Below are 10,777 nucleotides of genomic sequence, written 5' to 3'. Positions count from 1 at the left end.
TCTCTGGATGCCGTCTGGTGGTTGCTACCCGTCAAACGATTGCCTTTTATATATTTCTCGATCAGAGCTAATCCCATTTGATGTAACGAACATGTCTCATAACCACATCCCGTGACATAAAGAGATAAAAGGAAAGAGGAAAGACCATATGCGTTGTTAATACCAGGCATTTGCTCGCCAATCCCTAAAAAGTAAATTAACTTTACCCTGTAGGCACTCCCTTTTTTTCCAAAAAAAAAAAACAAAACTAAACAAAATAAAACATTGTAAAAAATTTAAGAGTTCCATCTGGCCAAGCTGTGCGTAGCTTAGCTACTCTTAAGGCTCGGTTGGTCATGGATTTCATCCTAACCTCAGTAGAAATGATGATGTTCTTTCGTCGGACAATCTGTCACTGTTTATGTGTCAATGAACGCCCATGTTTAATAAGCAGTCTTAGGGGAATGTAACGTTGAAGTGAATAAAAAGTCTTCCGGAATGAATGCGCTCATAGTTATGTGATGCCTTTCCGTCCTGCTCCATTTGTAACTTTTACGCTTGGCTGTAAAGTAACCATCTGAAATCCTTTGGACTTTTCGCTTATTAAACCCCCTCCTCCCTAAATTTTTCTTTTCTTTTCCATTTCTAGCTAAAAGAGGATGACACATCTCCTCAAAGTGCTATGACCCCATTTTGTTGTTTTGATAGGATAGGATTTGGCTGTAAAGAAGACTTAGTGATGATCACATTTTTGACGTGTGTGGCAAGTTATAGGTTAACCTCACCTGACCTGACAACTCTAAGTTTAAAAAGGGCGATGACCTTTATGGTTTGAATGTTGGGTTTTTTGGTTTTAGTTGTTTTTTTTTTTCCTTGGGCTCACACTGATCCCATCGCCTAAAAACTCTAAAGGCTTCTTGATCTTCATGATTTGAATGTATGTATTCTTGTATGCTGTACACAATTTCGAACTGCCTAAACTGAAATTATTATCCCTTAGATTTCATCATTACGGTGGAATCGAAGACATCATGCAGGCATATGTAGATAGATGTTATAGGTGGGGCATTTCCAATCAAGAATACAATTGTCAAATCTTCATAATGGCCTTTATCGGCATCCATTGAAGAATATAAAGGTTAGGAGTTTTGTGATCCGATTGTCTTTTGCAAGTTACAAGCCTTGCGGCTGAATTTCGTTTCCGTTCGACTCCTGCTGTGAGCTGAGATTCCAGAATTTAATGAGCAAATCATTATCATTATCAAAATGACTAAAATAGACGCATTCTCCAGTTTCTTTATTATAGTTTTATAAACACAGAGCTGCTAGTTTACATAAAATTAAGTTGTGTTTTCAAACTAAACTCATCTTAGATGGTTACGCCAAGGCCACATGCCTTAAAAATCGACACAACAGGAATATCACAACCAATGACGATAGAGTTGTTGAGAATTTGTTACGAGATCTTCAATTTTCTCAAGATCCTTAAAAGAGGCTTAAAATTACTATCTGTAAATAGAAAGTAAGAACTGGATTTAAACTTCTATAGAAGTAGCCAATACAACTTAGTGCATAGTAAATTTTGCTTATTCACTCTTTTCTTAACTTATTTAGTTCGTCTTCTGGTACTTAGTGAGCATGCGTACAAATGGAAATACAATAAATAACATCACTTCGTTTCAGCACTTTTCACATGAGATTGCGTCGAACATCCTTTAAATCTTCAGGCCAAAACCAAGTCAGTCACCTTAACAAAATTTCAAAGACAGTTGACTAAGAGCGACAAGTAGGCCTTATAAAGATAGTTTTGATTTGATTATGCTATTACATTTTAGTTTACCAATTGAAACAATTTAAATGAATGTATCCTAAAAAATACCCAACCCCCGCAAAAACTAGCAATAACAATGAGCCCCCTCTGACGCAATAATTAATTCTTCGAATACCATTGGTATGCAATGTATATACAAAATGTATGTGAATTCTTAGTTGTCAGATAATACGAGTGAACACGACCGTAATCTCTTCTTCACCTTCTTCTTATGTTTCTTCATTTCCCTCTACTTATGTTTCTTTTTCTTCCTTCTCTTCCTCCTTCTTTCTATATTGCTCCATCATCTCATCCTAACTGGGCTAAGATTTATTTGGAAGGCAATATTTCAACGATAATGTCCTTATTATTTTGACCTTTGGAAAACAGATATCATATTTCTTCTTTATGTTGGACTACTTTGGAAAATCTATTTGTTTCATCCTTTTTATTGACTGAAGTTCATTTGAAATTAGATATGAAGATTTGTGCAGGATATTCTTCTACTTTGTTTTGTTAGCTTGTTAAAAGGCATTTTATTGTAAAAATAAAAAGGCATGGGAATCTAATGTTGTAGTGAAGTATGTTAATGAGGCATGACGCGGCTGTTTTTTTTTTAATGTTTTGCTTATATATTCTTTTTTCCTGTATGTGTCTTCTCAATATTTAGGAGCTGCCGGTGGACAGGGCTTGTAAGCAGTCGACTTCAGACCACCAAACACACATCCAGACCTCGATTACGTGAAAGACCATTATGCAACACTGACTTGAAGAATTACACGGAAAGGCAATGACGGCAGCTGCCACTTGTAATTCTATGTTTTTGCTTGAATATGATTCGCTTACGGCATTTTAGATCAATAAACTGCTGTCTCGAGTAGAACGATGCCCAATTTTTGATTTGTCGAGCTTGTTCTATCGGTCTTTAGAAATAAGGCGTTCAAGAGAATGTTGCGACCTCAAGAAGGACATTATGACGATCAACCACACACGCATAAGTACTGTAACTCTGAAGAGTTGTAAATGTCACATCACCACCAACCCTTTTAGGAGGGAAGGTAAGATCTACCTCTATTCCTTGAACGTGATATATGCGATCTCTCGAAACTTCTTACCACGTGGGTTACTCATAATGCAATAATTTGCATATATGCATATTCATAACAGGAGAAAAGAAGAGAGTGAGAGGGAGAGAAGATATTATATAAAGAGAAAAATGTAATAAAGTGAGATTGAGATTAGCTCAAGATGAAGGAGAAAAGAGGGTACGCAGGATTGAGAGGGAGACAAGGAAGATTAATTTTTGTCCTTCGGTTAGGACATTAAATGGATGTCCCGTGTACGAGAGAGTAACAACTCATTCACGTAAAAGATCCCGCTTCATTCATTCATCGCAAAGAGTAGGGTGTTTACCCCGGTGAAGTGGTCCCACCTCACATCCAACTGGACCCCATGGAAGACTAGCTTAATGTAGCTGAACATGGGCTATCCAGCCATCTCTCAGATGGAAATGAACAAACAAACAATTTAAGTGTACCGCCAATGATAAAGAGTGCGAGAGACATACAAACAGACAAATCAATACAAATTTCCTGTCCGAACTTGAGAGTTCATGAGAAATGCCACACAGATTTGTACCAACAGACATCACATAGACATTCCAAATCTTCAAAGTGGCAGTTTTTACGGATTCTCTTTTCGACGGTGTTTTGGCAGAATCTAGCTTTGCGTTCGAAGTGAAATCAGGTACAGTAAAAAGTATCTTATGTTTATTGTTCGCTGATGATGATAGAAGAAAAAACATTTATGGCGGTTGAACAATGAACACGTGAGTGTTAAAGATGCCGTTTTAATAAATATTGCATCATTCAGTTCATACTGTCAAACTTGTAACCATATCCGCAAATACATTTCAAACAAAATATTGCGTCAGCCAGTCTCACTTTCCTCTATTAACGTATTTTATTCATCATCTGATCATCTTCCCGCGTTTCATTCCTTACCCCATCATCTCTCTCTCTTTCCTTCTCTCTCTCTCTCTCTTTCTGTATGTGTATGTGTATTTGTATGTGTATATGTATGTGTACTTTTTTCTACCAAAATATCGTCGAAAAAGGATCCGTAAAAACTGCCACTTTGAAGACTTGGATGTCTAAAGGATGTCTATTGGCACATGTATGTGTATGTGTATATGCATATATGTGTATGTGTATGTGTATATGTGCATGTGCGTGTGTGTGTGTGTCTGTGTATGTGTATCTGTGTGTATGTGTATGTGTATGTGTATGTGTATGTGTATGTGTGTATGTGTTCTCTCTATCTATCTTTGTCTTGCCGAAATGTTGGTTACCTATCGGTGTCTTACCTTAAGGAAAATTTTATCCAAATATATTTGGGGACAATTTCCCTTTAGAGCAGGACACCGATATATAGGGTAAAATTCCCTTTAACGTAAGACAACTATCGGAAACAAACATTTCGGCAAGAGAGAGGGGGGGAGGGAGAGAACACACCTACATATATATGTGGATTGAGTGTAGTTTAATAAAAATAGGACAATCGGTTGCAAAGTTATGAATTTTCAAAGTTTCAGTACCGTCGTCAGTGGATGAGAGGACTATGACAGTTCCAGACGGCACTGCAGGACAATGATATAAAGAAAAAAGAATGAAAAGTACACATTCCTTTCCCCTGATACCGACATACTGTAAAAGTAATTAATTTCCCTGCTTTCTGAAAGAGGTATAGGTCAAGTGCTCTTTCATTATGTTCGGAAAATGAATACGTTGAATTCTCTTTACTTTTTCTTTATACTGTACCGTTGATATGAGAAGATATCACGAATTGCTGTAGTCTTCTCATCCAGCTATGGCGGCACTGAAAGTTAAACAATTTATAACATTTAAACTTACTATAATATAACAAGTATAACAACCCTCGCCCAGGCCAGGGAAGCCGACGAATCACCACGCAAGGGAAGAAGATGTCAATCAAAGCGCTCGGTGATAAAAAATGCCTCAATTATTGAAGAGAACCAGCTGTTAATTTGTTATAAGATTGCCAGTAACAATCTCAAAAAGGAACATCGATACAGATCTCTAGAGAACGCCTCGTGCCGAATGGGGCTCGGGAGACGGTGAAGTTAGGCCGCATTGCGGCGAGCACACCGGCCTCTCGAGCCTCTACAATTGACTGCCTCTCCCTCTGTACTGCCAGACTGCAGGCGCTGTCGCCATAGCTGCCTAGCTGCACTGCTATATCCCCAGCCGTACGTGGCAGAGATCAGTTGAGAAACTCCCCCGTACCTACGGTTGAGTGAATCAAGCGAAAATCGCAGGGTGCGTATAGAAGACTGTCCTTGCTAGCTGCGGCATGTGGCTCTGCGTATTCTCCGAGTAATTACCATCTCTTTGAAGATATTTTTTCGCCTATCAAGAGGTCGACCGTTTTGGATATGTGACTTCCACGATGACGGGAGCAGGTTTGATTATAATAGTGGTGATTTCTTTTTTGTACCTCCATTCTTTCTTCCAAGCAGCATATTTCTCTCGATAGTTCACTCTCGCTCTCTCAGACTCACCGAGACAACGTGTGTTACACTCATTTTCTGGCTTGCTTCTCGTACTTACGTTACAATTCCATTAATGACAATCAAAATAATGAATACAGTCACCATGTAAATAGTTGTGCTATCATCGCAATGTATTCTTTTATTGGTTTCACCCCACAGTAATAATCATGTGAATGAAAAAGAAAGATACTCTACGCCAGCTGCTGTTAACTGAAGTGATATCATCATGTCACTTAGTGTAGTCTTTATGCATGCATTTCTTTTGTCGAAATCGTGATCCTGGTAGCAGAGGTTCGATGATTGGAGAATTCGTCGATATTTCTGTTTATATTCCCTCTCCAATGCCAGCTTCTGCAAATTATTTGAAAATTAAGAAGTATTGGACAAAAAAAGAATGGAAAATAACGTTAAGAACAAAAAAAAAGCGCACGTATAATGATGATTCAAATGAAGGCCTTCACAATCATAATAAAGTTGAGAATCGAATCTCATGCAAGATAATGTATCGCACAAACACACACACACACACACAAAGGTCAAGACAAAATAACTTGTGGTATATACACCGTACGTGTACTCGATTAAAATGAAATAAAGATGAAAATAGAATGAAATCAAGACGTCAACCGTAAATACTGAGATAACAGTACAATCGGTGAAACTGCCAGTGATATCTTCAGCTAGAAAATTTAGCAGATTCTCAATGATACAGTCCTATTATTTCAAATTTGTCATGCTTCATTGTGCAAACGTGTTACTTTTCGAAATCTTTGCTTTCTGGTCAAAAAATAGACTCTCAATTATGAAGAAATGGAAGTTTTCTGCGTATCCCCAGTCGTATTTTCTAAAATATTTTCCAATATCATAAAATTTAAAATGTATCTGAATGCCGAGGTTATTTCCGTCACCAAAACAAAAAATAATAATAATGCCAGATCAATCTAAAATTATTGAATTCGTTGAGTTAACGTGCTATCCCCCTCACCTGTGCAGAATACGAATCTATTTCCTCGACGGGTGCACCAGCAGGTCTGGTCTGCATTGACTTGGGTCGCACAAGCTGTCGAGAAAATCAGAAAGATAACTGTTTGAAACAACAAAAATTGAAAAGTATTCAAATGAAGTTAACTTAAAGTTCATATAATGAAAAATTTTATTGCAAAATGAGCTAAACGCCAATTTTAAACCTTTCAAAGTAAGTCCATCATCAGATAGAGCAAACTCAAACCTTTCCAGTAATACCTCACTTGTGACATTACAAGGGATATTCTAGACGTTATGATTAAAAGTATTCAGTATTTTCTTATCATTTTTTCTTCATATAACTATCATAATGACAAAGGTATGTGTGACACATGATGAAATGCCTCAAATAAAGGGAACATAAATAAATGAAACTCAGAGCTCGGCTTGATAAATGAAATAAAGAGTTTTATCGCAAAACGAGCTAAATCCATTTTCATTAAGTTGATACATTTGTGATTAAAGCTGCTAAAGAAAAACAAAGAAAATAATTAAAAAATCAGAATATTTTTGGTCATAACTTATAGAATATTCCTTGTTTCGTCACAAGTGACGCAACACAAGAAAGGTTTAATATTGTTCTATCTGATGATGGACTTACTATGAATTGCTTGAAAATGGCGCGTGGCTCATTTTGCGATAAAACTCTTCAAATATTAAATCAAGCATGGACATGCTGCCTGAATTTCTTCCCCTTCTCTTCCCCTCATTGATAATCATTTTCTTTTTGATTGTTTGACTACAAATAAAACCGTAACTAAAATTGAAGTGTGGCATGTACCTTCTTAGATTAAACATCGTCAATGTCCTGTATAACAAAATGAATAGGACCTTATCTGGCTCACTAATACTGACGGTGAATGGCAAAATGACAGTTATTTTGTAGTCACTGCACCGTTCTTCGCATCTAATTCCTACTCACGCTTGTACTTCTTCATGTTCTCGCCCCTCTTCTCGGCGAGGTAGAACTCTTGCATGATCGGGTCCCTCTTCATGAATTCCATGTCGGCGGCGAGGTTGTCTTCCTCGGCGAAATTGAGAGCCGACGCGACGACCACGAGGGTCGCAAAGACCATCACAACCTTGGACACCATGATGACACGGCTGCAATGTACAATGAATGAAGGAGTAAGCCTTACTTTTCTGAAATTTTCTGAAAAAAAAGAAGTTTCAATACAGCTGTTTTTTAAACAAACAAGGAAATTGTTGTTTAAGAGGTATAGAAATGATATTTTAAACATTAGAAAATATCTATGACCTTGAATGAAGCTAAGTGAATGACTTAAAGATAATGTCTTAATATGCATATTATAGTGAAGAGAGGAAAAAGCTTCTTGCTCTTACTGTTCAATATAATGACGTCACTAATCGATCCAAATGATTAACCTGCAAACTTAAATAAGACAGTGTTCTACAAATGAAAGTTGTCTCTTGCAGAGTCTATGAATATTCATGCGAATAAGTAAATGATGGCACGAATATATCGAATATGATCAAGTTATGTATATCTAGAGAGACTGGGAGTGAGAAAGAGAGGTCTGCTGGTTTGAGTGTAACTGCCGAGGATATAATATTGTATAGAAATCACATGTAATAATTATGTCTTAGTTTGCATTAACGGAAATGTCATGATATTGCATTTTCTATCACAAACATCCTTCTGCATCTTTTTTTTTTATTTATCGAAAGAAAAAAGAGAATTTACAAACTGCTGCCCTAATTTACAAAGAAAGAAGGAAAAACACATGACTTTTATTATGCGAACATATTATGTATAGTGAATAACTGGTCAAGCTGATCGATTGAATTATGAATTAAGACACATTTAAGAAGCCTATATGTATGTATTTTAGGTTGCAAATTATTACAAGCGGGGTTTTAACACTCGTGAGTGATGATCGAACTTACGTGGTTGGTGAGTGAGCCAGTAGTGGATTTGTAAAGCTGAAAGTTGTTTCCGAGTTCTGTTGTCATGCCGTATTATGATCTCCTTTTTATACTTTTAGTCTGTAATAAAGAAAAAACGGTTCTGTCTTGAAAACTTTTATGATTCGTTCTATCATCTGAAGGGAGTCATCATGGTGTGAATATGTGTTTTCCTCATGTGTGTGTGAGGTGTATGGACCAGCAGGAGACATCCGAAACACAATATCGATATCACAGTAAGTTCTGAAGTATGTTCCATCACATTCCCACTGGGGGGCTCCAACGCTACATGCTCTGTTTGTTATGAATTTCATTGGATATGTCCGAGATATTCTATTTGTTGTTGTTGTTGTAGCTGATGTTTGGCATGTTATACATCCATTGATGATAGAAATCATAGGCCCTTCAAGCATCACCTAATCATAACGTTGATAATGTGCACATTCTTCACAGACCTGTGGCAACATTTCATCATTATTAAGCGACCTTCTTTGTTTAGTAGTTGTATGTGTGTGCGTGTGTGTGCGTGTGCTTTGGGAGTGGAGGAGTCTTGAATTTGTCCTTGGTTTGTCTGTTCTTATGTCACCTACTCTTTCATCTTCTCTTCCTTTCTTTCTCATTTCTGTTTATTCCCTTGATTCCATGGGGCCTTGACAAAACCGTCACACCTCTGAACAAAAAAACCCAAACCGTTTCTGATTTATTCCATAGTTTATGTTTGCTTGAGTGAAATGTATGTTATCATGATAAATATTGGTTCAGGTTTGTATATATTCGGCGTATCTCGGAGTCCCCCATTACTTTCATGTTTGCTTTCCTCACAAAGATGAATCCATCTTTAAATAATGATTAATGATGTATTGTGTACATAATGTAAATATATCTAACAATTAATTCTATACATTTTATTTTCCCTCCAGAACGAAAGAAGAAATTCTCGTGGTTTGGAGAGAGTCATCATAGCTAAGTCGAAAAAAGGGGGAAATTCTTGATCACATTAACATTCCCAGCAAAAAAACAACAACAACAACAACAACAACAACAAAAGAATATTGAGACTGGCAAATTGATTTTACCTGTTTTACCGATGTTCTCAAAGAATATGGAGGATTGCTTGTGTGTGTGGCCAATTCTATAAAATAAATGATCAGGTTTGGCGTGTTTTTTGTTTCTTTTTTACTCTAAGAAATATTCCACTTTTAAACGTCTTTCTCCTTACTTTTTACCTCAGCATTGGATGTGTGGGCAAAATGCCCCCTATACTCCCATGAACCTGTTGATAACGTATTCATAGGTACTGTTTAAGCTGAGTATCATTTTGTGTGAACAATAGGCAAACCTTTTCTGAAGTAGGCAAACTATTTCTGTCTTTTTTTTTCTATCTTCTATCCTACATATTTCTCTACATAAGTCACACTTCCCTATATATTTTTTTCTCTGTGTGTATTATGATTTATGTATAACAGCTGCAAGCTTATCAAGCTGAGCTGAAAGGGATCACATAGTATTGATTGAGACCTAATTTCAGGTTTCTAACATTTTTGGTGAGATAATGAGAAACCTCTTGATATGAAAGAACATGTAATTCCATCAGGAATTCAGCGTTTATTTGATGAAAATTGGTTTTGAAATGGCTGAGATATCCAAATCAGAGCGACTCTATTAAAGTGTGGGACCCACACATTATTACTATCACTTGTTTTACTTTGTTTTTGGATGTTTCAGTCATTCCAAACCCGATTTTCATTAAATAAACTTTGAATTCCTCTTAAAATGGTATGCTCTGTACTATTTTATAAGTGTTTTCTTGGTTTCTCGTAAAAAGTTAAAAGCCCAATTCTCATCTCCACCAATACTATACCATCCCTTTAAGCTTTAGTCGTTCTATCTATTGTATCGTGTGTACAGTTTTGTTGAACATATTAAAAAAAGTACATATTATAAAGCATATTATCAACAATTTGTACAAGTACAATGATAATGGCAGAAATTATTCGGTTTCGTTAAAGTTTGCACCACAGCGGTTTGATCCTAGCAATGCTTTTGCAACTTTGTGATTTAGAGACAATTAAAGTTATAAATGTACATATGTGTGATGTATGTATGTATAAGATGTATATATTTATTTATGTATTATACATTATATATATATATATATATACATATATATAAGTAACTATATATTGTGTATATATATATGTACACACTATATGCGATTGTATGTGTGCGTGTGTTTGTATTTATGGAGATTAAGAAATTAAGACAGATAGATGTTTGCAACCCTGCTTGTTCGTTCTTATCTCTCTTATACTCCTACCATTCTTCATCCTCACCAAAGCAAAACACCAAAACACCTTCTTCATATCACGCTCTTCTTACATAATCACGAGAGCTGTTTGCCAAACGTTGACAGACCACGAGACCCAAATCTAAACAACACCGAGCAGCCTATCCTTTTAGTTTTATAT

The sequence above is a fragment of the Diadema antillarum genome, unplaced genomic scaffold (assembly GCF_040938485.1).
Source record: "Diadema antillarum isolate AM-2024a unplaced genomic scaffold, OU_Dant_1.0 scf00000103, whole genome shotgun sequence".
Classification (NCBI taxonomy): domain Eukaryota; kingdom Metazoa; phylum Echinodermata; class Echinoidea; order Diadematoida; family Diadematidae; genus Diadema; species Diadema antillarum.
Note: the sequence above shows the minus strand (reverse complement) of the source record.